This window comes from Canis lupus, chromosome 18, assembly GCF_011100685.1.
Source record: "Canis lupus familiaris isolate Mischka breed German Shepherd chromosome 18, alternate assembly UU_Cfam_GSD_1.0, whole genome shotgun sequence".
NCBI lineage: Eukaryota > Metazoa > Chordata > Mammalia > Carnivora > Canidae > Canis > Canis lupus.
This window is the reverse complement of record NC_049239.1, coordinates 14,604,225-14,630,905: the sequence shown is the minus strand read 5'-3', so window position 1 is coordinate 14,630,905 and position 26,681 is coordinate 14,604,225. Positions and strand designations below refer to the sequence as shown.

The window sequence follows — 26,681 nt, the reverse complement described above, 5'->3', positions numbered from 1 at the left end:
TTTTTAAAAATCTATTTATTCATGAGAGACAGAGGCAGGCAGAGACACAGGCAGAGGGAGAAGCAGGCTCCATGCAGGGAGCCTGATGCGGGACTTGATCCCAGGACTCCAGGATCACGCCCTAGGCCAAAGGCAGGCGCCAAACTGCTGAGCCACCCAGGAATCCCCCCAACATATCTTTAAAAAAAAAACTAAATGCTAAAAGAATATGAGAGCCAAGAAAAAAGGCTCCTTGTGTAAACACACAGAAACACACACTGTGATATTTTCTCTGCCCTTTTTTTGTCCTATGAGGCCATCTTTTATGAAGGTCATCATTTATGAAAATCAATAACTTTAATTGTAAGGATGTCTCCTGAGGCAATGGGAGATAACATGGTAAATAAACACTAGCAATTGCTGAATCAAAGGAAGGAATATTCCAGAACACAATTAAGCCCAGCCTGGGTGCCCCCTTTTAATCAGATCCCTCACTCTCTATGGGGCTCACCCCTTGGCTTAGACTTAATTGAGCTTCTGCATTAAAGGCATGAGAGTTGAGTCTCATTTTGTTCTGTGTCTAATCATAGAGAAGCCATTTATTCCTTTTACCAATTTTCAGGACCTGTCCCAGGAAGTGTTGAGAATTGGATGTGAGTTGTAATTACTGATGTTATATGATTCTTTGCAATTTGCAAAGCACATTTATATGCATTGTTACATTTAGTCCTTCCAACCAGTCCACATCATTATTATATTATTATTGTTGCAATTTGGTACCTGGGGAAACCGAAGCTTGAAGAGAGCTTCTGTGGCTTATTCTGTGGCTCGTCTAAAATTATAGAGAAAGGGATGGCTTTTTTTAAGATTTTATTTATTTATTCATGAGAGACAGAGAGAGAGAGAGAGGCAGAGACACAGGCAGAGGGAGAAGCAGGCTCCATGCAGGGAACCTGACATGGGACTCGATCCCTGGTCTCCAGGATCACACCCTGGGCTGAAGGCGCTAAACCGCTGAGCCACCTGGGCTGCCCAAGGGATGGCTTTAAACTCAGGTTTCCTCCCCCAGATCCTGTCGCTCCACAGCTCACCTTGATTTTGGGGAGATGCCACTGTCTACCACTCCTCACTTTTAACTTTGTTAATAATAACTGGCAATAGTGACTGACATCTGGGATGGTCACATAAGGCTAGGCACAGCTCATTTCATCCTCCTAATCGAATGATACAGATTTTATAACTCAGCTTATTTTATGTTGAGTAAACTGAGGCTCGGAGAGGTTAGATATGTTATCCCAGGTGCAGAGCTAGAAAGTGATGGGGACAGGATTCAAATCGAGGCCTATTTGACTCCCCAGCTCTTAACCACATCACTATGACCCTGTTGTGTCCATTGGTTGATCTTTCAAAGTTTTCACCTCCTTCCAAATGTCAGATTCATAGAGCAGAGGCACACGGAGTGCTTGCAAGGGGAAAGAACAAACTATAGGCTTTAGGAAGACATGGAATGAACCATGGGTCTTCCAGGACTTATTCCAGTGGGAGACAAAACTGATCTGTGGAGCAAAGCTGTAATACCAGAGGCTTTAGTCAGGGGGGCGTGGAGCTCCTTGAGGGTGCAGGGAAAGCGGACTGACCAGCCTTCACTGAGGCAGTAAGTCCCTTATTAAGGGACTCACTGTGCATCCTCGACCCTGAGTCCTCCATTTTTATTGCAAGATGGGGTGCTTAACCCCCAGGCATCCTTTACTAATGACCTATGGCAAGGCAGAGGGGCAGTGTCACCAGCTGGGCCTGAAGCCAGCTGCCTGTTCTGAACACGACAGCACAGACTGAGGACTGTAAGACCCTCTGCTTGGTTACAGATACTCCAGGGCTGAGCAAATCCTGAAAGCTAAAGTTCAAGGTAAAGGCCATAATACACTTGGGTGCTACGTAGGCTTTGGCTTCAATTAAAACCAATAAAAATTCTCCCCAGCCACTTTTTCAACATAGTTAGCTCATTTCCTTGCTGAACGAGGCTGGCAGAGAGGTGGGGGAAGTTGGTGAGAGAAGGTCTGGGAACAAGACAATTTGTCCAACCCAATGAAAAGAAACCCTCTGAAGATTTGGAGGAGGTGGGGAATCCATGTGTCTTTCATCTTCCACCATTCCCTGGGGAAGCAGTAGGGCAATTTTCCTCCCTGTTGGGGCTTGTGGTTCTTAGCCCTGGCTGCCCATTAGAATCACTTGGGGGACTTTTTCAATCTCTCTCCATGCCTGGCACCCACCACCCCAAAATCTCTGGGGGTGAGGCCCAGGTACTGTAATTTTTATAAGTTCCCCAGAGGATATCACTGCTCTAGAATTCCATCATGAGAAACGAAGAACTGACATGAGTGTCCAATTAAACTTTCTACCATTCTGATGCATTTGGAAGGGAAACCATCATCGTAGGCCAATTTTAAAGATGGAAAGAGAGGCAGAGAGAGAAGTAATTTGTTAGGAGGGAGGGCTGGTGAGGGCAGGGGTGAGGTAGGAGGAGCCTCCTTTTCTTTTTGTTCTTGCACACCTTTTTTTCTGGTAGTGTATTACAGTATCAGTAGTTCTACAGCTTAGCTTCATATGCTCTCAGGCAGGAGGTCTCTACTCCTTTCCTGGAGTGACCTTTCTAATGAGAGCTCTACTGCTGTTTTAATGTGTTTCCCTAAGGAAAACCCATAGCTTTCTTTTCTAAATCTCAGCTCTTTGCAAGCCCAAGCAGGGGGTCAGGAGACGCCTGCATCTGTTTAGGAGGAGCCAGGGACCCCGTTTAGTGCATTCTGGACAGAGTGCAACATGTGCACACGCAGTGACAATGCATCAGTGAGCGTGGAATCAGGCCTAACCCGGTCTCAGCTTTCCATCCAGCTGTAAACCCAGCGTGTCTGCCACTGAATCTGTAACAGCTAATTCTTTTAGAACACAGAGCTAAATCTCCCAGGGGGCCCGGCCTGGAGAGGCTGCCTGAATTGCTGCCTGCTTAAAGGTGCACTCATGTTTCTTGATTTAACTGGGTCAGTTCAGTTGTTTATATCTGCCTTTCAATTTTAGGGCAGAGTCGGCTTCCGGGTGCTGGCAATTCCCAGAGAGCGTGGGCTCTGAGTGACCAGGGCAGGTGTTCAGTAACCCCCTGTGAGTATTATTTAATTTTGTTCCTCCCACAGCCTCACGGTTTATGTATGAGTTGTTATGTGACTGAGTTCTATTTTTAACTGCAAACATGCTCCGTTCAACTGGAATCATGTTCTTTAGACGCTGCATTATGCAAACTGGCTCCAGAGTTTGCCAGGAGTGCTAAACGAGACCGTGACAATTCTCAGCTGCAGTCACTGGGACCCCCACAGTGGGGCAGTGGTGCTAAGTAACCGTCCAGGTGCCACCCGAGGAGAAAGCCCTGTCTGGCCACTTTTATCAGCTTCTCTCATCTCAGGCTCCTGCCTAAATCCCAGAATAAAGCCTGTGGGCCTGGGGGGAGGGCATCCACAAGGCTGCTGGTGAAGAAGATTAAACTTGAAATAAATGGTAATGAGGCACCAGCAATGTAATGCTCATTGTAATGTATCTTCTCAGGTCCTAAGCAGGAGCATCCGTGGTTTAGATGGAGGCCATCTGGTTGAGAAGCCACTGTCTGGTAGGTGTTCCTGTTGAGTCATTCATTATCCTAAAGGGAGCACATTAGATAAGTCCACTGGTGGGTTCCCAGGTTGTTTTCTCGGGGTAATCAGAGAGAAGTGGCTTTCAAGAATTGCACGAGCCAGGGGGTTTCTCTTTGACTTCTTCCAGAGGACTGGTGTCTGGCTTATCCAGGATGATCTAGAGAAGGGGCAGAGCCAGCAGCCTCGGAAGGGAGGATGTTGGTATCGGTCAGGATCCTTTGGTGACAAGCAAGAGAAACCAACTCTTTAAAAGAATTAACCTCCCTAAGAAGAAAAGGACTTTTTAGAAATTAAGTTCCATGAGTGTAGGGCTACCTCGTTCACAGCTGCCCCAACAGGAACACCTCCAGGACAGTGGTTTCTCAACTGAAGTGAAGCATCTCTCGAGGAGTTTTAGGTAGCAGGACTGGGGTCCCTGACAATTTCCTCATGACATTGCTGCTGAAATGAATGCTCTCCAGCTACTCTTATGTTTTTGGGTGTGTATGTATACCCATGCATCACAATCCAGAGAAAGAGAAAGAGTGTATGAGAATTTTCTAGAGAAAAACAGAACCAATAGAATATATACAGAAAGGGGTGGGGGAGAGGGAGAGAGAGAGGCAGAGAAAGAGAGAGAGAGAAGGAATTAGCATATACAATTATGGAGGCTGGCAAGCCCAATCTGCAGGGTGGATTGAAGTTGGAGACCTAGAGCTGATGTTTCACTTCAAGGGCCATCAGGCAGGAAGAGCTGATGTTGCAGATGAAGCCCAAAGGCAGTCTACTGGATAATTCTCTCCTACTCGGGGGAGGGCTGGTCTTTTTGTTTTATTCAGACCTTCAACAGATTGGACAAGTCCCACTCACATATGATTAAAATGTTAGTGTCATCCAGAACACCTTAAATTAAAATGTTAGTGTCATCCAGAACAGAAATACCCAGAATAATGTTTGACCAAGTAGCTGGGCATCCCATGTGCCCAATAGACACATTAAATTAACCATCATAGAGAGGGAGGGAGAGAGAGAGAGAGAGCACATCTGACCTAATTTGAGTCACATGACCATCCCTTTGTCCAGTAGAATGCAGGTTGTTGGGCAATTCCAGAGACTTTGCACAATGGAGCTGAACTCATTTCCCAAAGGGAAAGGAGGGAGCTATTACCAGGAGAAAGGGGAACGGATACTAGGAAGCCACAAGACAACAGCTGGCTTGTCTTTAAGGAGAATCTTACTTCATCACTTGCTTCTGTGTGGGTTAGCACCAAACATATCTCCTTGCCTTGACTGCCTCTTTCAGCTCCTCTTCTCTGTGTGAAAGGGAGAGCAGCTAGGATGGGGAAAGAAATAATTTTTGTTCCTTTGCTCCTTTACATCCAGTCAGGAGTAGTGCTAGTTATTTGAGGGTAAACAATCAGCTCTGGACCTTTACTCTTAAAGGTTTGTTCTACTGCTTCAGTGCTCAAACGCTGGGTCACTGAAAAGTCTCCCCAAACTGTAGAGGGTGTTCATAAGACAGCTCTGTCCAGATGAATTTGAATCTGTTATATTCTGTGTATTTTCTTTCTTGTCTATTCTTTACCTAATGCAGGTGTCCTTTAGCTGTGGCCGCTGCTAGCTTGCGCAGTACCTTTGTGAAACTAAAATGGCATTCATTCCTCAATGCTTTACATCCATTGGTCAGAAATTGTCATAATGGACTGATTCTATTAGAACAGGATGCTGCAATATTCTAGAATATTGTCACAATAAGTATAACATGTATACAATGCCAATGATGCCTCCTCCCTAGATATGCCACTCTTGGGCAGTGTATGACCTGTTCACCCATAGATGGCAGGCCTTAATGATCAAGGAGAGAGGTAGGCCACTAGAGGCCAGGAAAGCACAATTTGTTTAGTGCTTGTGTGTGTGTGTGTGTGTGTGTGCGCACGCGCGCATGAAGAGGTGGGTGAGGATGTTCCTTTTCTTTGGGTTTTGATCAATAACTGAGCTGCTGATCAGATTTAAGACACACATATGAGCCTATGACTCCTCTAACATGACAAGTCCACCATACTCTTCCAAAAAACTGCCTGCCAGGAATTAGGGGCTTCTGTTCCTGGGAGACATACATAGCTCAGACCAGACCAGCAGGATGAGGCAACAGACAGATCTCGCCATTCAAGGGCACATCTGCTGTGATATCCTTTTCAGAGGTTTGTAAACCTGCCTTCTGATTAGCATGAATGGATGCACTCATTGCAAATTTCATGGATTCATGATGGGGTAGCAAGATCAATAGTGTAAAATGAAAACAGATAAGATAAAAATAAGAGAAATTCTAATATGGCTTCTCCCCATATCTCAATGGATCATATTGTACACATCCTGAGGTAGGCATAGCCCACTTTGCGGACCACTGATCTAGAACGTTACCCCCCCTTACAGCACCTGTGTAGACTGCCCCTGAGCCTGGAGACATCATTATACTTCCTTACAACACAGTGGTCTCTTTGGTAGGGGTTGGCAAGCTGTGGCTCTCAGGCCATACTCAGGCTTGCTACCTGTTTTTATAAATAAAGTCTTCTTGGTACATAGCCACAGCTCATGTGTTTATGTGTTGTCCATGGCTGCTTTCATAATCCAATGGAAGAGCTGAGTAACTGCCACAGAGACCATTCTGTCCACAAAGTCTAAAATACTTATCTGACCCTTTATGCATATGAAATCCGACCCAGGCTCTGGGCAGTCAGTATCAATTATTTTGTGTTGGAAATGAAAGGTAAACCTTGTTTGCCATCCCTGCTCTAGAGTTAGGCTAGTGTTTGAAGAATGGGTCACTGTGCTAAGGAGGTCAAACTAGGAGGCCTTGCCTTTTTTCCTGGGTATCTAATCGTTGTTAGCTTTGTTAGAAATCTAATCCATTGGTCACCAGGACGCAGAGAAGCAAGTGTGATGAACCTGGTCCCCTAAGATCCACGTCCTGCACAGCATGGCCAGCAGCATCCGCTTCCTCCTCAGCTCCTCGTCTCCAGGTGGATACGTGTCCTTGTGCACGCGGTTAACATGAGCCACCCCACCAGAGGGCTGCAAAGACACTGCACATCACCACAGAGGCGTGCAAATCGGTGTAGAAATGTTTGAATCTCTCAAGAGGATTTTTTTTTTTTTTAATTTCAGGTTTGAGGTGGAGGATGGGGCAGGAACTGACATGGCTTGTTTCTGCTGACAATCCCCATCTCTAAAGACACTCCGTTATGCCTTCCTCTTTGGCTTTGGCCAACCCTTGGAAGGAGAGGGCAGAAAAGGAGTCAGAGCTGAGAAAGAAGGGAAAGAGAAAAGGCAGACAGAATGAGGGGGTAATTAAGTTCTGAAAGTGTTTGAATACATCAAGGAGGTGGAATTTGAGTCTTGAATTGTAATCAAGTGCTCCCACACTGCCCCCCCCCCCCCCCCCCTCCGCCCCCAGTCAGGTTCGGGCAACTGTCAGGTGAGGGCCACACAGGTGGTCCCTGTTGGGGCGGGGAGCGCTCTTAGATGGATTTGCCTGTGCGTCAGGAAGGCTCTGTGCTGGCGACCATGCGTCAGGGGCATGGATGCAGCCTGTAACCTCAAGAGCAGGCTTGCTTGCTATAAAAGCAGTGGATCCCCCAAACTCAGCGTTCCTGTGCTGTGGTGCATGCATGCTGCATGTGGAGTGATGCCGCCTGCCCGCTCCTGTGAGACTCAGGGTGAGGGGGGCCCACCCAAAGATGCTGATGTCCTGCAGGGTGCTGTGCTGTGAGTGGTAAGATCTCTTCTCCGACTTCTCCCTTCTCTTTGGCAACTTGCAAGAAACAGCCATGGGCCAACTTACTAGCTTGAAAGTAGGGTAAAACCTAAGTACAAACAGGGTGGACATTTGGTTTCCGGAAATGGACGCAAACAGGGCTTCTGTAAAGCTCTTTTTAAGGATTGACGTGGATCTCGAAGAGAAAATAGCGGGCCCTTCCCCAAGTTTGCTGTGTAGACTGTGATCTGGCAGCTATAAATGTAAGGGTTTGATTCATACTTTATAAATGTAGTTGCTTCCTGCACCTGTTACCCAGATCCCCTCCCTGTAGGGCTTTGGTGTGCTCTCAATTGTAAATATTAACCTGGCTCAAATGCTAACCTGCTGTGTGCTCTCCCTCCCCCAACCTAGCTCTCATCTCCACCCGTTGGTGATGAAAACCACTCCCCTTCGCACTTTTTCCTGTCACTGGGGAAGTGTGTGTTTGGGTACAAGTGAATTTCTCTCCCTCAATTCTGAGAGCAAGATGACCAAGGCATAACATTGGATGCCACATTAGAGCTAGCATTTTTGTGGCCTGGGGCCTGCATAGCCCAGGGTATATATGTTCCCAGGCGCTGAAACTGCCATGGCTTTGAACTTGTGTCTGAATGGCTCAGGACCTGCCTCTGCCAGGACACTTGCTATATGCCCCTTCTAGCTGTGTACCCAGCTTGCAAGTGAACTCTGTGAGCTTATTGGATGCATTGCCTGGGTAGTGCCACTAGATGGGCCTCTCACTATTTGATTTCCAGTAGTGGGGGGTGGGGGGGGTGGTTTTACCCCAGAACTCAGGTCCTAAGCTTTATGTAACTGAGATTTCAGTACTACGTGGAAAAACTCTGGAGGTTCATTTGAGATGCCCTCACATTTGTATGTAGAGACAACCACAAAACCTAGATGTTGTTGGCAGAAGTGTATTTTAGCAAATTGTTCACCCAGGGGTGGAGTGAGTACTGTTGGACTTCACTTGCTCAGGAGAGTGTCTTTTTGTACTTTGCACAAGAGTGCCACATGTCCTAATGCTGGCTCTGGTTTGGGGCCAGCAGGCCAAGAGAACCACAGAAGCCTCATGCTCCTCCCTTGCCCACCCCTCCCCCCCCAAATTCCCCATCCAATCACTGAATCAACAACCACTCACCTTGAGATTCATTGTTAGATGAGTGAAAATGAAAACCTCACCTTGTTCTCTTGGGTTCTATTACTCACAGCTGAATGAAATTCCTTACTGATGAATGAGAAAATTAAGGAAAAGCTCTAAGTGAAGGGAAACAGGAGAAGCTTTCCTTCTGGGAGCATGGAATGGTGCGTCTGGCCTGGGTTGAGGTCCAGACCTGTTGTTTTATTCTGTGCCCCCTGAGCCAGTCACTCTATCCCCAAGTCTCAGTGTCAAGACGACTGTGCTCTGAATCCTCCTGTCCCACCCCACGTTGTGATATCCCCTGTGTTCTGCCTTGGACTCTAGGCCCTGGGTGTAATAAGGACAGGAGATTTTTCACCCTCCCTCATGGAATTTACAGGTTGGGGGCATAAGAATTACCTCACTGGTAGGATGGGCACGTTTCCAAAAAGAAACAAATACTTTAGCTTGGTTCATGGATATTGGAGCTCAGAGTCTGATGACAATTGACCAGTCCCTTTGCAGCAAAACCAGTGGAAATCCAGAGAGGCTTAAACCTATTTCATTTCAAAGGACATCTTCTCCCAGTCAAACATGGTGGAAAATCCCTGATAACAATGAGGGATTTTAGGCTAGATTTTTATTTTTTCTGCTGGTTGTTTTTGACGTTTATTCTAACTCTATTGTGAATTCTAACACTTAAAGAGAAAAATATAGTACCTACAATATGTACTTTTTTAAAATGTAAAATAAGCCCCTATCAAGTCAAGAAATGAAATACTGTTAGCACCCTGGAACTCGCCTGCATATCCTTGTCAGGTGCAGTTCCCCCTTTCAAAGGTAATCACTGTCCCTACTTTTCTGGTCATTCGCTTCTTTGCTTTTCTTTTAAATTTTACTACATAAATGTACATCCATGGATCCCCTTTAAAAAAGAAAACTTGTTGCTGAAATTTATAGAAATAGACCCATGCAGTATGTGTTATGTCCGGCTTCTTTTACTAACCTAATGTTTGTGAAATGCCTTTATGTTGTTGCACACAACTGTAGTTAGCTCATTGTCACTGTTGTATTTTTATTGTATGAATAGTCAACTGATTTTTACAAATGCACTTAATTGTGGATGTTTACTTGTTACCAGTTTGGGGATTTTATGAATACATCTGCTCTGAGCATTCTCAAGCATGTCTGCCTGTACATTTGAGTAAGGTAGATACTTCGGATTAGAATTGCCAGGTCATAGTCTATTTTCCTTCAACTTGACTGTATGATGCCAAAGTGATTCTGTTAATTTATGCCCTCACCAGCTGTGCCTGAGAGGTGTCAGTGCTCCACGTGCTCATCAACACTTGGCGATGCTAGTCTTTGCAAAGTTAGTTTTTCTGTTAGTATCATGGGAATATAATTGTGTGAGAGTGTTTTTTAACCTGATATTTATCATTAGATTGATTTTATTAAAAATTTCAAACATCGGGGCTCGGTTGGTTAAGGGTCTGTCTTCAGCTTAGGTCATGATCCCAATTGCAAGAGCCCCGTGTCAGGCTCCCTGCTCAGTGGGGAGCTGGCTTCTCCCTCTTCCTCTGCCTGCCATTCCCCTTGCTTGTGATTTCTCTCTCTCTCTCTCTCTCTCTCTCAAGTAAATACAATTTTTGAAAAAAATTTCAAACATAAAGAATAAGAGAGCACCCACATACCTATCGCTAAGTCAATAACTATTAACATTTTGGTATATTTGCTCTTTTATCCAAATCTGTCATCTGTTTTGTGGGTGTGAATTGTATGAAAACAGCAGTTGTGAGGACACTTCCTTTTAAATATTTCAACATAACTCTGCTAAGAAGGATATTTTACTATTTAACCACAATAAAAAAAAGTAATTAACGTTGTATAACATTTAGTACCTAGTCAAATTTCCCCAGTTGACCCAAAAATGTCTCTTTTTTTTTAAAGGATTTTATTTATTCATGAGAGACACAGAGAGAGAGGCAGAGACACAGGCAGAGAGAGAAGCAGGCTCCATGCAGGGAGCCTGATGTAGGACTTGATCCCAGGTCTCCAGGATCACGCCGTGGGCTGAAGGCGGCGCTAAACTGCTGAGCCACTCAGGCTGCCCTCAAAATGTCTTTTATGGCTAGTTTTTTGAAATCTGGATTCATTCAAAATTTAGACATCACATTTAGTTGTATCTTTGTCTCTTGTTTTCCTGACCCTGACCTTCTGAAAAGGCTGGGTCAGTTGTCCTGAGGCCTCATGTTCTGCATTCTTGGTGTTTCACTGGCATCTGGTGTTTCCCATAGGCTGAAGTTGGGCTAATGGCTTCCTTAGGTTAGTCTTGTGATTTTAACTCCTGCCTTTGGCTTTCTAATGGGATTGAGCACTTTTTCATACACTTACCTGTTGGATGTTTTCTCTGATGATGTGCCTTTTCAAGTCTCTTGCCTGTTTTTCTACTGCTGTCTCTCTTTATCTTGATTTGTTAGAGGTTTTTTTTTTTTTTTTTTTTAAATTCTGGATATGTGTGGAAACGTATTCTCCAACTCTATGGTTTGCTTTCTTATGCTTGTGAAAATGCTTCGAGTAGAAGTTCTTACATATAATGTCTTCTTTATCAATCTTTCTGTGACATGTTACAGAAAACTTTCCTGAACTGGGGTCAAAAGGATATTCTTCTAGATTAGATCCAATTGTGAAAAGCAACTGAAGGGAATAAAATCTTCCCGGAAGAGTTTCTGTGTATGGAGTGAGGCATAGGCCAGGTTTCATTTCCTCCCTACAAAACTATTTATTAAAAAGTGTGCTTTCCCTAGTACTTCAGTGTTACCTGCAACATAAGCCCAGGGCCCCTATGTGCTTGTCTGTTTGGAAGATCTCCATTCTGTCTGTTGGTCTATTTTGCAATCATCAGACCAACACATTTTCATAGCTACTGTAGCTTTGTCATGAGTGTTGACATCCAACGTGATTGGTTTTGTAATGAGTGTGACATCCAATTGTGCAGGTTTTCCTCTGTATTAGTTCAAGAATGACTTGGCTAAGATTTTGACATTTTACATAAGGACAGACTCAAACCTGGAGTTGTCCTTTTGAAATCAGTATCATGGACTTAGTATTATTTCCTGGGCTTTGTTCTTGGAAGTGACTTGCTGACTTCCCAGTTGGTCTTTTCCAGGAACTTTCCCATCCATGGGTTAAAATTTCTGATATGAACCATAAAAGTCCAATATTTAGAATCCCTATATTTGTTACATTCTGTTTCTTGGAACAGGCTGAAATGTAGCAACTGAATCTTGAATAGCTTATTACCTTTGTAAGAGAAATCACCTGATATTTGGAAATGGGTGATAGAGGGGCTCTTTTGACCCCTCCTTTGGGGACTGCACCCTGGAGAGAGAATGAGCTCTGGAGTCTGAGTTTTGGGGTTTTTTTGGGGGTACACCATTTACTAGCCCATACCACTTACTAGCTATGACACCCTGGGCAAGTTAGTGAACCTCCCTGGCCTCAATTTCCTTATCAGTAAAATGGGCTCTTAGTATCTACATCATGGATGTGGGTAGAGATTAAACGGGATCGTATATGTGAAGGGCCTGGCGTAGAATAAGTGCTTGGTAAATGTTGGTTGCCATTATTCTTGGGAATAATTCCTCTTCCTTCTAATGGCTTTGAGACTCACCTAGGAGAATGACAAAAACAACATTCCTTTTGCATTTCTGAGATGCAGGAGGCTTTACTCGTTGCAAACTCTATAGGGTGTTCCTAATATTGTCATCTGCCCCTCAGCAGTGTGAAGGGAAAATAATTGATTTTCCTTGGCTGAAAATCACTTAATATATTTGACTCCTTCAGCAATTTGAACCTAGCATTTCCAAGATTCTAGATATTACGACTGGAGAGTCACACGCAGGGTCCTGTTCTAGATGTACTGAACAGCGGTTTTAATTCAGCTTTTGCCTCTACTGGTGTAGAGGGGTTTTTACCACCCTGTGGACCTCTCTCAAGTCAAGGGTATGTACACATGGCCCCAAGGATAGTTGGGTTCTTAGAGCTACTGTACGTCGCAGGAAGAAACCTAGGGTTTGTTGGTTGGGGAACCAAAATGAAAGAGCTCAGTGTAGTGGAACAAGGAGTTAAAGCCTCTAACAGACTGGGAAGCAAGCAGAGAGGGAGGTACCTGCAGAGCATTGCTGGTTCAGGGTGAAGGCCTAGGGAAGAGTAGAAAGAGATGTGGTCTTGGGGAAGTTGAGAGGCTGGGGTGGGGGAACCACAGGAGATAGTTGGTGTCAGACTAGACTGCACACCCAGGGGCAGTGGGTCAACCCGCCACTGCCCCAAGCCATGCTAGTTGATAACAGCGTAGAAAAGTGGCTTCTGCTTTTCTGGCCCCAAGGCCTTCTTCTGAAGGGCACCACCACCTCAAAAGCCTTTCTAGGAACAGAAGGAAGTGGGGCTATGGGAGGGACAGTCTTTGGTCTAGTACCAGCGTGGAGCGGCCAAGGGCTAGGTCACCCTTGTTATAGTGAAGTGGAAAGCTCAGTGTGCTGCATTGTAGAGGTTGCAAGTACAGTTGCATACCTGTACCTATAGCATGATTTCATCTAATAATAAATGCTTCTATGTGTATATATCTGTTGAAAAGGACCTGTGTGGTTACTTCCATGGGATTAAAAGTAGTTGTCTTGGAGTGAAATTGTTTTTCTTTTAATGTCTATTTTCTATGTTTATCTGTAGATTTTCCTGGTTAAAGGAATTTTTGTATTTTGTAATTAGGACTAAAAAAGGGAACATTACTGGGATTGTCTCCTTTAACCTAACTCATTGGGGATGGGGGAAGGAATTGAATTCATGAATTACCATTAGAATCAGCATTTATGATCAATTTCTACTCATACACATAAGTATCCTATACACCTGTAACGTGTAGTGTGCCACATGTTGGTCACTAATCAGTTGCTAAAATATAAGGTTCCCTCTAGTTTGGGGACAGGACCAAAAGATCCCCTTGCCCACATCCATTCCCCCTCCCCGAGATTCTGGCTAAGGTTATTTTCATAGCAATATGGGGGGAATAATCAGAAGAAGTCTCTCTGGATTGGAGATACACACGATGGCACTTTTCTTTCTGATTTTCGTCAGTGCCTGGCAGTGACATAGCCTTGGTCAGGGTTGGCTCCTGCAGCCTATAGTGGGGGTCAGTGTCAGTGCCTTAAGAAAATTAGGAATGGGAGCCCAGGTGGCTCAGCGGTTTAGGGCTGCCTTCAGCCCAGGGCATGATCCTGGAGACCCTGGATCGAGTCCCACGTCAGGCTCCCTCCCTCCCTGCTTTCTCCCTCTGCCTGGGTCTCTGCCTCTCTCTCTCTCTGTGTCTCTCATGAATAAATAAAATAATAATAAATAATAAATAAAATAAATATAATAAATAAAATCCTAAAAAAAATTAGGGATTTATTCTCAGGTACCAGATGGAGGGAGGAGTCTGGGGCTGATATGGTGGTGGTTCCTGAAGGTTGTCAGAACCCAGGGTCCCCTTCTGTGCCCTGCCACTCCTGGTGGGCGACTCTTGACACTGAGCTCACAAGACCACGGCCAGACCTTTAGCCATCGTGTCCTTGTTTCAGCTGCAGTTGGAGGAAAGGTGGAAACATGCCTTCCAAGCAGCCTCACCTAAGGCTTGCCCTCCTCTTTGGTAGCTCCCAGTCTGCATAAGAGGCTCTGAATATAGTTTTATTCTTTTTATTTATGCATTTATACATATATGTATTTATTCCTACATGTGTATGTATATATAGAATCTGGCACACTACCTGAGAGTTTTTTTTTTTTAAGATTTTATTTATTTATTTATTTGAGAGACAGAGAGCAGGAGTGTGGGCGGGAAGGGATGCAGCAGAGAGAGAAGGGAGAAACAGACTCTCTGCTGAACAGGGACCCCAGATGTGGGGCTCCATCCCAGGACCCCGGGATCCTGACCTGAGCTGAACACAGATGTTTAACTGACTTAGCCACCCAGGCACCCCTACCTGAGAGTTCTGTTACTAAAAAAATATAAAAATAAAAATAAATTTAAAAAAGAGGGAGAAGGATCCTGGGCAGGCAACAAGAAATCTCTAAAAGCCCTGCTTTTATTTTATTTTATTTTTCAGTGAAGTCCATAGTTTATACATGTTCCAAAGATTTCAGGATCAGATTGGATTTTTGAAAAATTGGCATACTAAAGGCGCTGTAAAGACTCGCATGGGAAGAGCTGCTCACTAGGATGGTTCTTTTGCAGCAGTTGGTCGGCCAGGCTCTCTTCCAGGTCAGCGTCAGGGCTCAGTGTAGCAGATTGGCCACAGGGGTGGTGGTCATAATTGTCTCAGTACAGCTGACCCGTGGATACCAGCACAGGAGAGGGAGGCTCTTGTCATCCCCATATCTCCTTCTTGTCTCTGTGTACTTGGGAGGTACCTGGTGTTCTTTTGATAGTCACTAAAGTCACAGACCTGCTTGGCATTGGGTTTTTCAGAGGAAGCCTGTACCCTTCTGAGGATGAGGAAGTCCACAAGTGGTGAGACCCAGAGACCCCTAGAGCCCAGAGATGGGCTTTTTGCCAGACAGATGCTTAGAGGAACAGGGTCATGGAGTTTCCTTTTTAAGCATGTACCCCTTAAAGTTTGGAGTAAAATCTGTGCTGATAGGTTATCTGGGCCTGGAACGAGGGTGGTGTCTTTCAAAACCTGAGCAGGGCCAGTCTTTCACTAGGAAGAACCTACGGATGGGAATTAGTTAAGGCAGGGGGCAGCTCCCAGAGGAGGACCTGCAGCTGCCTCAAACATTGGCCCCATTCTCAGAGAACAAAGGGAAATTTTCTCTTGGAGGAATTCCTGGAGGGAAGTGGCATTAAGCAGTAAGGTGGTCTTCCAGGCAGCTGATTTCTTGTCAGGAGAAAGTTGCTTGCAGATGTTTCAGAAAAGGCAGTAGAGCCCCCTGACTCCCCACCCCCATGCCCCAGCAATCTGAACTGTAGACAAGTGCAGATCCACCAGGGCTACAGTCTCTCTGAGCTCCAAGAGGCTTCACAAGCCTCTTCTCTAACTCTGGAAGCCTGCTTTGAAACAGGAGGTTTCTGGGTCCACCTGCTGGGACTCAGGCCGGACATGCACCCTGGAGCCCTGCTGCAGGGTCCTGCCCCGCCCTTGGCTCTCTGCTGCCCTCTGATAAAATGGTGCTGCCAGCACCACTAGGATTTACCTCCAAGGCTCTCTAGGGCTTCCGGCCAATACTTGATACCCACAGGGATGCTGACAAGCAAGTTGCAGACTTTAGTGACTTGTAACTGAATGCTAAGTTACAATCAATGATGTATTATCACAGAATTGATCAACAGAGCTGTAGTAAAAAGCAACTGAGGAGGATAGTTAAGTCAACTTAATTATTAACTAAGAAAGAAAAGACATTTCTTGCACTTAAAGCAGGAAGACAAAAGCCCGTTGACAACTGTACTGTCTAAGGTATTGTGCGTAGAATGTGTTGAACAGTTTTTCTCTGTGTTGAATTTATAATTGTATTATCCAGGAGGAGGGGAAATAGTTCTAAGATGGATTAAGGTAAACCCCACAAAGAGAATAGTAGATAGTGATGGGGCTCTGATGAGAGAGAACTCCTATTCAGTTAGAGACTAGGGCAGGTGTTAGAAAAGCAGAGAACACAACTGAGGGCAGGGGAGGGGGAGTCTGAGTATCCCATCAAGGGAACAGCAGGAACAAGATCTAGAGTGGAGGGAAAAGAGAGCTGGCATTTGGGATCAGGGAATGGTCAAGTGTGTGTAGAGATTAGCACATACGTGGCGTGGCGGTGGGGGAAGCTGGGGAAGGTAGGTAGGAATTTTGTTCTTTTTCCCCTTTATTCCATATTTTGGTACTGTTGGAAGTTACTTACTTCTACTGTTGGAAGTTACTCTGTGTCCATACGTGCATACAAGTATAAAAGACATCTATCTGTCTATCTCTATATATCCATACTCCTGCTAGGTGACGAGGCTTCTTTTATATCCTAACCTCTGTTTGTGATGTTTTAGCCATTGATTCTCAGTGCCTAGATCTACTGATTCATTGGGTTTAGAGAAATGGCGACATTGTAAAACTATTATTTCCTTTCCATTTCAATGATTAGTTGGATTACACCTGAAAGGAGATGGTTTCCCATGGCAGGTGTTCTTTAGAGAAAGGTAGTGCTAACATCCTGTTCAGTTCTGGGATGCTCAAACCCTCTGAAGCCTGACCCCCTAGCAGTCCTCTACAAAGCCCAAGCTGGTCCCGGAGATACTGGACCACTTGTTCTGGCATTAGATGCTTGTAGACCCAGAATCAAAGGGCCCTACCCATCCCGGTGCCCCACTCTCCATGGAGTGGAATGGCTGTTTCTGTTCATATGGCAGACTAGATAGTCTGAGTGATCTTCCAGTTGAAAAACACCAAAATGCTAGGTAAGTGTTTTAAAAATGTATTATTAAGCTTCTCTAAAATCTACAGAGGTCAAAAAAAAAAAAAAAAAAGGGAAGGAAAGCAGGAACCTTATAATAACAAAGGTGGCTTCTGCACAGAGGGTTTCTGCTGAAGTGTGGAGACCATGAGCTTCCTCTTTGATAGCTGCAGAGAGCTGGGGGGATAGGGGATAAGACTAGGCCAGGCCCGAGGGGGAAGTTTATTAGGAGACCATTCTGTGTAAGGATGGGGATCCAACAGGCTGAGGGTTGGATCTGAGGGTAAGTACGAACAAGAAATAAACCTGATGTGCTGCAGAGGACAGCAAGGAGACTTGACTACTGTAACCTTGACACCAGATGGAAGGGGATAAAAAAAATCTCCCCTGAGAATTTGCAGTGACAAGCTGGCTCTCTTAGTTGTGGTCCAAATTTATGTAACCTGTGTGGTTAAAAAAAAAAAAAAAACTCAAACAGATCATTAAATTTAGAATGGTTCTCAGTTCACAGTGCCCCCAGGGCAATGGCACAATCAAACACCAACCTTTTCTGGAGGAAAGCAACCTCAGCAACAGCTTCATAGACTTTTTACAGAGAATTTCTTCACTTCCAAGTGAGCGAGTAGTTTCAGATCAAAAAATTTAAAGTTGAGGAGGGCAGGAATGAGGCACACGGCTGAGAACCAGTTGAAAAAAGATAACAGAAACCGACTCTAAAGATGTTAGATGTCAGAATTATCAGAGCCTAACAACAAAAACGGACATATTTAGTGTGTTTAAAGAAAAACTTAAAAATATGATTGGAAAAGGCTGTTAAGGAATGTCCAAGTAAATTTGAAGAAATAAAAAGTTTTTGGGGCTGCTGGGTGGCTCAGTCGGTTAAGCATCTGCCTTCAGCTCAGGTCATGATCCCAGGGTCCTGAGATTGAGCCCCGTGTTGGGTTCCCTGCTCGGTGGGGAACCTGCTTCTCCCTCTCCCTTGCTGCTGCCCCTGCTTGTACTTGCTCTCTCTCTGTCAAATAAATAAATAAAATCTTTTAAAAAAATCCTTAAAAAAAATAATGGTTTAAATATCAGATTTTAGGTGAAGCCAAAAAGGGAAGTAGTGAACTAGAAAATAATTTTTTTAAAAGATTTTATTTACTCATGAGAGTCACAGAGAGAGAGAAAGAGAGAGGGGCAAAGACACAGGCAGAGGGAGAAGCAGGCTCCATGCAGGGAGCCTGACACAGGACTCGATCCTGGGACTCCAGGATCACGCCCTGGGCTGCAGGTGGCGCTAAACCGCTGAGCCACCCTGGCTGCCCTAGAAAATAATTTGAAATAAATTATCCCTAATGCATATCAGAAGGACAAAGACCAAAAAAAAAAAAAAAAAAAAAAGAGAGAGAGAGAGAGAGGTAGGACTTGGAGAGAGAGAATCTAGCAGTTCCTCTAGCCAGAATTCTAGGAGACATGTCAATGAGAGCAACATTCAAAGAGACAATGGTTGAGAATTTTCCAAGTCTGGTGGAAGCAAGCAATCCTTGTATTCAGGAAGCCCAAGAAATCTCCACTAGCACAGATAAACAGAAATTTACCAAGCTACATAGAACGGTACAAAGAAGAGAGCTTTAAATTAGCTATATTGAAAAGGAACAGCAATTAGAGAAGCTAAATGCTTAACAGCAAAAATGGAGGCCAGAGACCATGGTATAATAGCTTAAATTTATTAATAGAAAATTCAAACTAGGATTCTATTCTCAGAATGTTTCTCAAGGGGCGTGTGGGTGGCTCAGTTGGTTAAGCATCTGACCCTTGGTTTTGGCTCAGGTCATGGTCTCAGACCTAAGATTAAGCCCCGTATTGGGCTCCTCACTCAGTGAGGAGGCTCCTTGAGATTCTCTTCCTCTTCCCTTGTTAGGGATTGCATTGTATTGCATCTCTAAATGGCTCTGGGTAGTATGAACATTTTAACAATATTCATTCTTCTAATCCATGGACATGGACTATCTTTCCATTTATTTGTGTCTTCAATATCTTTCATCATTGTCTTATAGTTTTCAGAGTACAGGTCTTTCACTTCCTTGGTTAACCAATATATTCCTAGATATTTTATCCTTTTTGATGGAATTGTAAATGGGATTGTGTCTTTCTCTGTTAGTTTTTACTGTATAAAATGCAACTGATTTTTGTATCCTGTGATTTTGCTGAATTAATTTATTCTAATGTCTTTTTTTGGGGGAGGGAGTCTTCAGGGTTTTCTATATATGGCATGTTATCTTTAAATAATATTTTACTTTTTTTAAGTTCCATTTTGTTAGCAATTTGGATTTTTTTTATGCCTTTTAATCTTGTCTATTGCTGTGGGTAAGACCTCCAGTACAATGTTGAATAACAGTAGTAAGAATAGATATCCTTGTTTTGTTCTTAATCTTAGAGAAAAAGCTCTCAGCTCTTCCTTGTTAAATATGATGTTAGCCATGAGCTTGTTGTATGAACCCTTTGACGTGGTGAGGTGTATTTCTTCTGTGCCCACTTTTTTGAGAGTTTTTTTCATGAATGGATGTTGAATACTGTCAAGTATTTTTTCTGCATCTATTGGGATGAACACAAGATTTTTAGCTTTGATATTGTTAGTGTGGTATATCACATTGATCAATTTCTTGGATACTGAGACTATTCTTATCTCCCTGGAATAAATGTTGTTTGATTTTGGTGAATGATCTCTTAATGTATCGTTGAATTCAGTTTGTTAATTTTTTTTGAGTACTTTTGCATCTATATTCATCAGGGATACTGGCCTGTGATTTTCTTTCTTTCCTTTTTTCAGGATCTTTGTCTGGATTTGGTATCAGGGTAATGTTGGCCTCGTAGAAGGAATTTGGAAGCATTCCTTCAACTTTTGGGGAATAGTTTTAGGAAGACAGATATTAATTCTTTTCTAAATGTTTCATAGAATTCCCCTCTGGGCACCTGGATGGCTCAGAGGTTGAGCATCTACCCTCAGAGCATGATCCCAGAGTCTCAGGATCGAGTCCTGTGTCGGGTTCCCTGCATGGAGCCTGCTTCTCCCTTTGCCTGTGTCTTTATCTCTCTGTGTCTCTCATACATAAATAAATAAAATCTTAAAAAAAAAGAAAAAAATAATTCCCCTCTGAAACTGTCTGGTCTGGGACTAATGCATGTTGGGAGGTCTTTGATTACAGATTCAATTTCATTGGTAGTAAGTGGTCTGTTTATATTTTATATTCCTGATTCAGTCTTGGAAGGTTATTGCTCCTAAGAATTTATCAATTTCTTCTAGATTTTTTGTTGGTGTCTAAGTGTTTGTAGTGGTGTCTGATAATCCTTTGTACTTCACTGATGTCAGTTGTAACTTCTTTTTTCCCCATCTGCTTTTGAGCTTTCTCTTATTAACTTGAGGAATGTGGTAAAAGGTTTATCAATTTTGTTTCAAAGAATCAGTTCTTGGCTCACTGGTCTCTTCTACTTTAAGTCTTTATTTTATTTATTTCTGCCCTAATCTTTATTTCCTTTTATATTTGGGCTTTGTTCTTTTTCTAGTTCCATTAGGTGTAAGGTTGGCTTGTTTGAGATTTCTTTTTCTTGAGGTAAACTCTTAGAACTGCTTTTCCTGCACGCCCAAGATTTTGGAATGTTGTGTTTTTATTTTCATTTGTCTCCAGGTATTTGATTTTCTGTTTGATTTATTCATTGACCCATTGGATGTTTAGCAGTATGTTGTTTACTCTCCATGTGTTTGTGTTTTTTCTAATTTTTTTTTTGTAATTTTTAGTTTCATACCCTTATGAAAAGATGCTTGATGAGATTTCAGTCTTCTTAAATTTATTGAGACTTGTTGTGTGGCCTACTATGTGATCTGTACTAGGTGCACTTGTAGAGAATGTGTTTTTTGCTGTTTTTGGATTGAATGTTCTGTATATGTCTGTTAGGTCCATCTGGTCTAATGTGTCATTCAAAGCCACTGCTTCCATGTTGATTGTTCTGACTGGACGATCTATTCATTGATGGAAATGGGGTGTTAAAGCCCCCTACTATTATTGTATTACTGCCAGTTTCTCCCTTTATGAATATTTGCTTTGTACATTTCGGTGATCCTACGTTTGGGTGCATAGATGTTTATAATCATTATATTCTTTTGTTGGATGGATCCCTTTATCATTCTCTATTGGCCTTTTTTATCTTTGATTAATACCTGTTTTCATGTGTATTTTGCCTGATAAGTATTGTTTTTTCCCCCTATTTCCATTTGCATATGGAATATATTTTTCTATTGCTTTGCTTTCCATTCATTTGTGTGTCTTCAGGTCTGGTGTGAGTCTCTTAGAGGCAGGATATAGACTTTTTAAAATTTAAGTCCAGTCACTCTATCTTTTAATTGGAACAGTTAGTCCATTTACATTTAAAGTAATTATCGATAGTTACAAATTTATTGCCAATTTGTTTAATTGTTTTTTCCAGTGTTTTTTTTTCTGTTCCTTTCATTTTTTGTATCTTGACTTCCTTTAGTGTTATGCTTGGACTCCTTTCATTTTATTATCTTTTGGTATTATTTGAGGTTTTTGGTTTGTGGCTACCATGAAGTTCATATGATAACATTTTATGTAGCTAGCAGTCTATTTTAAGTTGATACTTGCTTAAGTTGAAACATATTCTAAAAGTACACTTTTTACCTCCCCACCCACATTTTATATATTTGATGCCCTATTTAAAATTTTTAATATTGTGTATCCTTTAATTAGCATAGATATAATTTGTTTTACTGTTTGTCTTTTTTTTTTTTTTTTTTAAAGATTTTATTTATTCATGAGAGACACAGAGAGGCAGAGACAGCCAGAGGGAGAAGCAGGCTCCCTGCAGGTAGCCTGATGTGGGACACAAACCCAGGAACCCAGGATCATGATCTGAACCAAAGGCAGATGCTCAACTACTGAAACACCCAGGAGCCCCTACTGTTTGTCTTTTAACCTTCATACTACCTTTATTTGTGATCAATCTACTACTTTTACTGTATGATTGCTTTTAATAAGGAAACTTTTCCTGCTTAATCTTCTAGTCAGTCATGGTTTCTTCTTTTTTCTTTTTTAAGATTTATTTATTCATTTATGAGAGAGAGAGAGAGAGAGAAGAGAGAGAGAGAGAGAGAGAGAGGCAGAGACACAGGCAGAGGGAGAAGCTCCATGCCGGGAGCCCGATGCGGGACTCCATCCGGGGACTCCAGGATCGTCCCCTGGGCCAAAGGCAGGCGCCAAACCGCTGAGCCACCCAGGAATCCCCGATTTCTTCTTTTTTCTTAGAGTCCTTTTTGAACATTTCTTGTAACTAGTTAGTGGTGATGAACTCCTTTAACTTTTGTTTGGGAAACTCTTTATCTGTTCTTCAGTTCTGAATGATAACCCTCACAGGTAGAGTTCTCTATGATTCCTGGACCTGGATGTCTTTTTTCTTCCCCAGATAGGGGAAGTTTCAGCTGTTACTTTTTCCAATAAGTTTCCTGCCTTGTTCTCACTCTTTTCCTTCTGGCATCCCCATAATGTGAATGTTAGTATGCTTAATGTTGTCACAGAGGTCCCTTTAACTTACCCTCATTTTAAAAAATCTTTTTTTCTTTTTGTTGTTCGGTTTGGATGATTTCTACTACCCTGTCTTTCAGATAGCTGATCCATTCTTCTACATCCTCTGATGTGCTGGTTCTCTCTAGTGTAGTTTTCATTTCAGTTATTTTTCAGCATATTTCTTCTTTCTTATATTTTCTATGTTTGCTGAAGTTCTCACTGAGTTTGTCTATTCTTTTCCCAAGTCCAATGAGTATCTTTATGACCATTACTTTGAACTCTTTATTTGGTAGATTGCTTATCTCTGTTTCACTTAGTTCTTTTTCTGAGGTTTTGTCTTGTTCTTTCATTTGGAACCTATTCCTCTGTCTCCTCATTTTGTTTCTGTTTCTATATATTCAGTAGTTTACCTGTCTCTTCCCTTCTTAAAGGTAAAGGCCTTATGGAGGAGGCATCCTGTGGGGTTTACTGGCAAAATCCTCTCCTCATCAGAACCAGGTGCTCCAGGGGTATCTCCTCTATGTGGATCATGCAGCCTCCTGTTGTGACTGGGCTGTGACTGCTGTGGGTACATTGGTGGGGGGGGGGTTGGTCCCAGTGTGGCTGACTGTGAGGCCCGGCTGTGACTCTTTCAGGCATGCTGATGGGTGGACTGCAAGTCACTTGGGAGGGGCACACCAGTCCTGGGTGAGTCTGCCTGACTTGGAGAGTGTTAGATGGTGTCTCTCATCATTAGGGCAGCTAAACTGAAGGCAAGAAAGATCATGCCTGTTAACCCTTTTGTTCCTAGAAAAAGTTCTTACAGATTCTTGCCCCTCTGGCATGCCCTAAAATTAAGTAAATTCAATATATCTCCTTCATATATGGCCCAGATGCTTTTTAAATTGCTGCCTTTGTGCTGGGTCCCTGATAGTGTATGCTGGGCCTTTAAAAGTAAAGTCTTGGGTTTCTTTAGCTCCCCTGGCTCTTCTGGAGTCAAGGTGTTCTGATTTCCAAAGCTAGACATTATGGGGGCTCATCTTGATGCAGATCCCCAGGATCAGGAGTGCCCTATATGTGGCTTAGATCCCTTGCTCCTCAGGGAGGACTTTCATGCCTGTGATATTCCTCTTGATTGTGGGTTGCTGCACCAGTTGTATCTCTGCCTCTCCTATGATTCTTGATGGCTTTTTTTTTTTTTAATCTTTAGCTGTGGAAGAGCTGTTCTGGTAGTCTTCAGGTCATTCTCAGTGAGTTGCCCTATAAGTAGTTGGAGACTCGGTTTGTCTGTGGGAGGAGGTATGCTCAAGATCTTTCTACTCCTTCATTTTCCCCTCTTTCTGTGGAGTTCCTTCTAGGCAGCATAGAGTTGAGTCTTGTTTTTTTAATCCATTCTGCCACTCTGTCTTTTCATTAGAGAATTCAGTCCATCTACATTTCAACTAATTATCAATAGGTGGTATGGATTTACTATTGCCATTTTATTAATTGAGTCCTTGTTTTGGTTCTTTCTTTCTCTCTTTGTGATGTGATCATTATCTGTGTAGTGTGCTTAGATTCCTTTCTCTTTTTCTTGTGAATCTACTGTAGGTTTTTGCTTTGTATTTAATATGATGTTTACATAAAAACATCTTATATTTACAATAGTCTATTTTAATTTGATAACTTAGTAGTCATACAAAAGCTCTACATTTTTACTTTCTACCTAATTCCCACATTTTATGTTTTTGAAATCACAAACTACATCTTTTTATTTTGTATATCCACTGATAAATTAATTATTTTTAATACTTTTGTTAGTGTTTATACTGGAGTTAAAAATAACTTATCCAACTACCTTTACAACATTAGCATATTCTGCATTTATCTATACATTTTCCTGTACCAGTGATTTTTATACTTTCATATGTTTTCCTGTTACTGATTAGTATCCTTTGGTTTCAGCTTTAAGTATTCCCTTTACCATTTCTCAAGCCAATTGGGTGCTAATGAAATCCTTCATCTTTTACTTGTCTCTAAAATTCTTTGTGTCTTCCTCAATTTCAAAGAATAACTTTGCTAAGCGGAATATTCTTGGTTGGCAGTTTTTTTCTTTAAGCACTTGGACTATATCATCCCACTCCCTTCTGGCCTGTAAGATTTGTGATGAAAAATATGCTGATAGGGTTACTCTTGTGTGGTATAATTTGTTTTGTTTTGTTTTGATTTTTTTTTTTTTACTGCTTTTAAGATTCCCCCCATCTTTAACTTTTGATCATTTAACGTATATTCGTTGCATTTATTTAATTTATTTATTTAGATTTTATTTTTAAGGAAAAATAAAATTTTTTATTTTTTATATGTGTGGGGCTTGGACTCACAACTCCAAAATCAAGAGTTATATGCTCCACCAACTGAGCCAGCCAGGTGCCCCTTAGGTTGGGTCTTTTTAGATGAATCTTATATAGATACTCTTTGGGCTTGGATCTGGATGTCTCTTTTTTCCCCCAAGAAGGGGAAGATTTCAGCCATTATTTCTTTGAATAATCATTCTGCATCTTTCTCAATTCTTTTTTCTGGGATTTCCATAATATGGATATTGGTCTTCTTCATGGTATCCCAAAAGTCCCTTAAATGATCCTCCTTCTTTTTCATTTTTTCTTTTTGGTCCTCTGCTTGAATGAATTTTACTACCATCTTTTTGAATTCACTGATCCATTCTTTTGTTTGAGGTGTTCTGCTGTTTAAAACCACTATTGAACTTTTCAGTTCAGTTGTTGCATTCTTCAGCTCTTTGATTTCTGTTTGGTGCTTTTATTTTTTTAATTTATTTTTTTAAAAAAATTATTTATTCATGAGAGAGACATAGAGTCAGAGACACAGGCAGAGGGAGAAGCAGGCTCCATGCAGGGAGCCCGATGTGGGACTCGATGCCAGGTCTCCAGGATCCCACCCCGGGCTGAAGGCAGCGCTAAACTGCTGAGCCACTGGGGCTTCCCTGTTTGGTGCTTTTAAAAAGTTTTCTTTGTTGAAATTTATGTTTTATTCATGGATAGATTTTGGTGAGAATTTTTATGACCATTACTTTGAACTCTTTGTCAGGTAAATCACTTTTCTTCATTTTATTAAGATCTCTTACAGCAGTTTTATCTTGTTCTTTTGTTTGGGACATATTCTTCTTTACCTTCATTTCTTTGGACTTTAAGTGTTGGTTTCTGTGCATTAGATACAACAGCCACCTCTTGTATAGTGGTCTTGTATAGGAGATAGACTTCATCAAGGAGCCTAGCTCCTGAGTGTCTCTCAAATCTTTGTGATTGTCCAAGCTGCCTTCCTTCTTCTCAGTGGCTCCTACTAGTTGAGGGTGTGCCAAGACCTACCTGTGTCCTAAGGATGGGCGGCTCACGGTTAGCATCTAGATTCAGGCTACTTGGGAAGCTGACTGAACCTTTAGGCAGCCCCTGGAAGAATATGTAGGTAGGCCTCTTCCAGAGAAAAATTGGGAGATAGGCTTTATTTTTTTTATTTTTTTTATTTGCTCCCTTTGCACTGGGCCTGGGCCTATATCTGTGGGAAGGTGCTCCTGAGCCTGTTAAGAACTTCTTGCTTGTTATAGTCCTTTGGGACTCCTGAATGCAAGCCCATTGTCTCTTAGGGCCAGGTGACTCAGGAGGGTGCTTTTCAGGTGGCAGCAGCAAACATGGAGGCACCAGATCTGTATACAAACTCCTTCCAGGGAGCTACTGGTACTTGGAATGGGCTATGAAAGGGCAGGGGGGCTGTCCAGACCTCCCTGGTCTCAGCAGAGAATCACAGCCCCCAGATGTATCCTAAGCTAGAAGACTGGTGCTTAGGCAGCAGCTGTTGAAGTATGCAAATAGATCCATTTCAGGAAAAGGCTGGGAGGTAGATATTTCTGCCTGCCCTCTCTTCCCTGAGCCCCTGGGGGATAGCCATGGCAAGTGCTTATGTGTTATCTGCTTCTTTGCTTATGCTAGTCTTGGGAGTCATGGGGTTGCAAGCGTTCTTGGCTTTTGAAGTAGGTGTTTTGGGGCCCTGTCCTCAAGTTGGGGCTGTCAATGTAGAGTCAAAGCACTTTTCTCATCAGGGAGAAGCTGGGATCGCGTGGCACTGTGCTGAAGTGGGGTTTATGACTC

The 26,681-nt window shown here is 42.6% G+C and overlaps 1 long non-coding RNA gene across 4 annotated transcripts in view; it reads left to right on the top strand.

The window, feature by feature from the left end:
* Window positions 1-26,681, top strand: part of LOC111090896 — a 149,058-nt gene that overhangs the window by 14,702 nt on the left and 107,675 nt on the right. For all 4 annotated transcript variants that reach the window (XR_005373179.1, XR_005373180.1, XR_005373178.1 and 1 more), the window contains 2 exons: window positions 3,052-3,132; window positions 3,571-3,631. This is a non-coding gene — a long non-coding RNA (uncharacterized LOC111090896). The remainder of the gene's footprint in view (window positions 1-3,051; window positions 3,133-3,570; window positions 3,632-26,681) is intronic.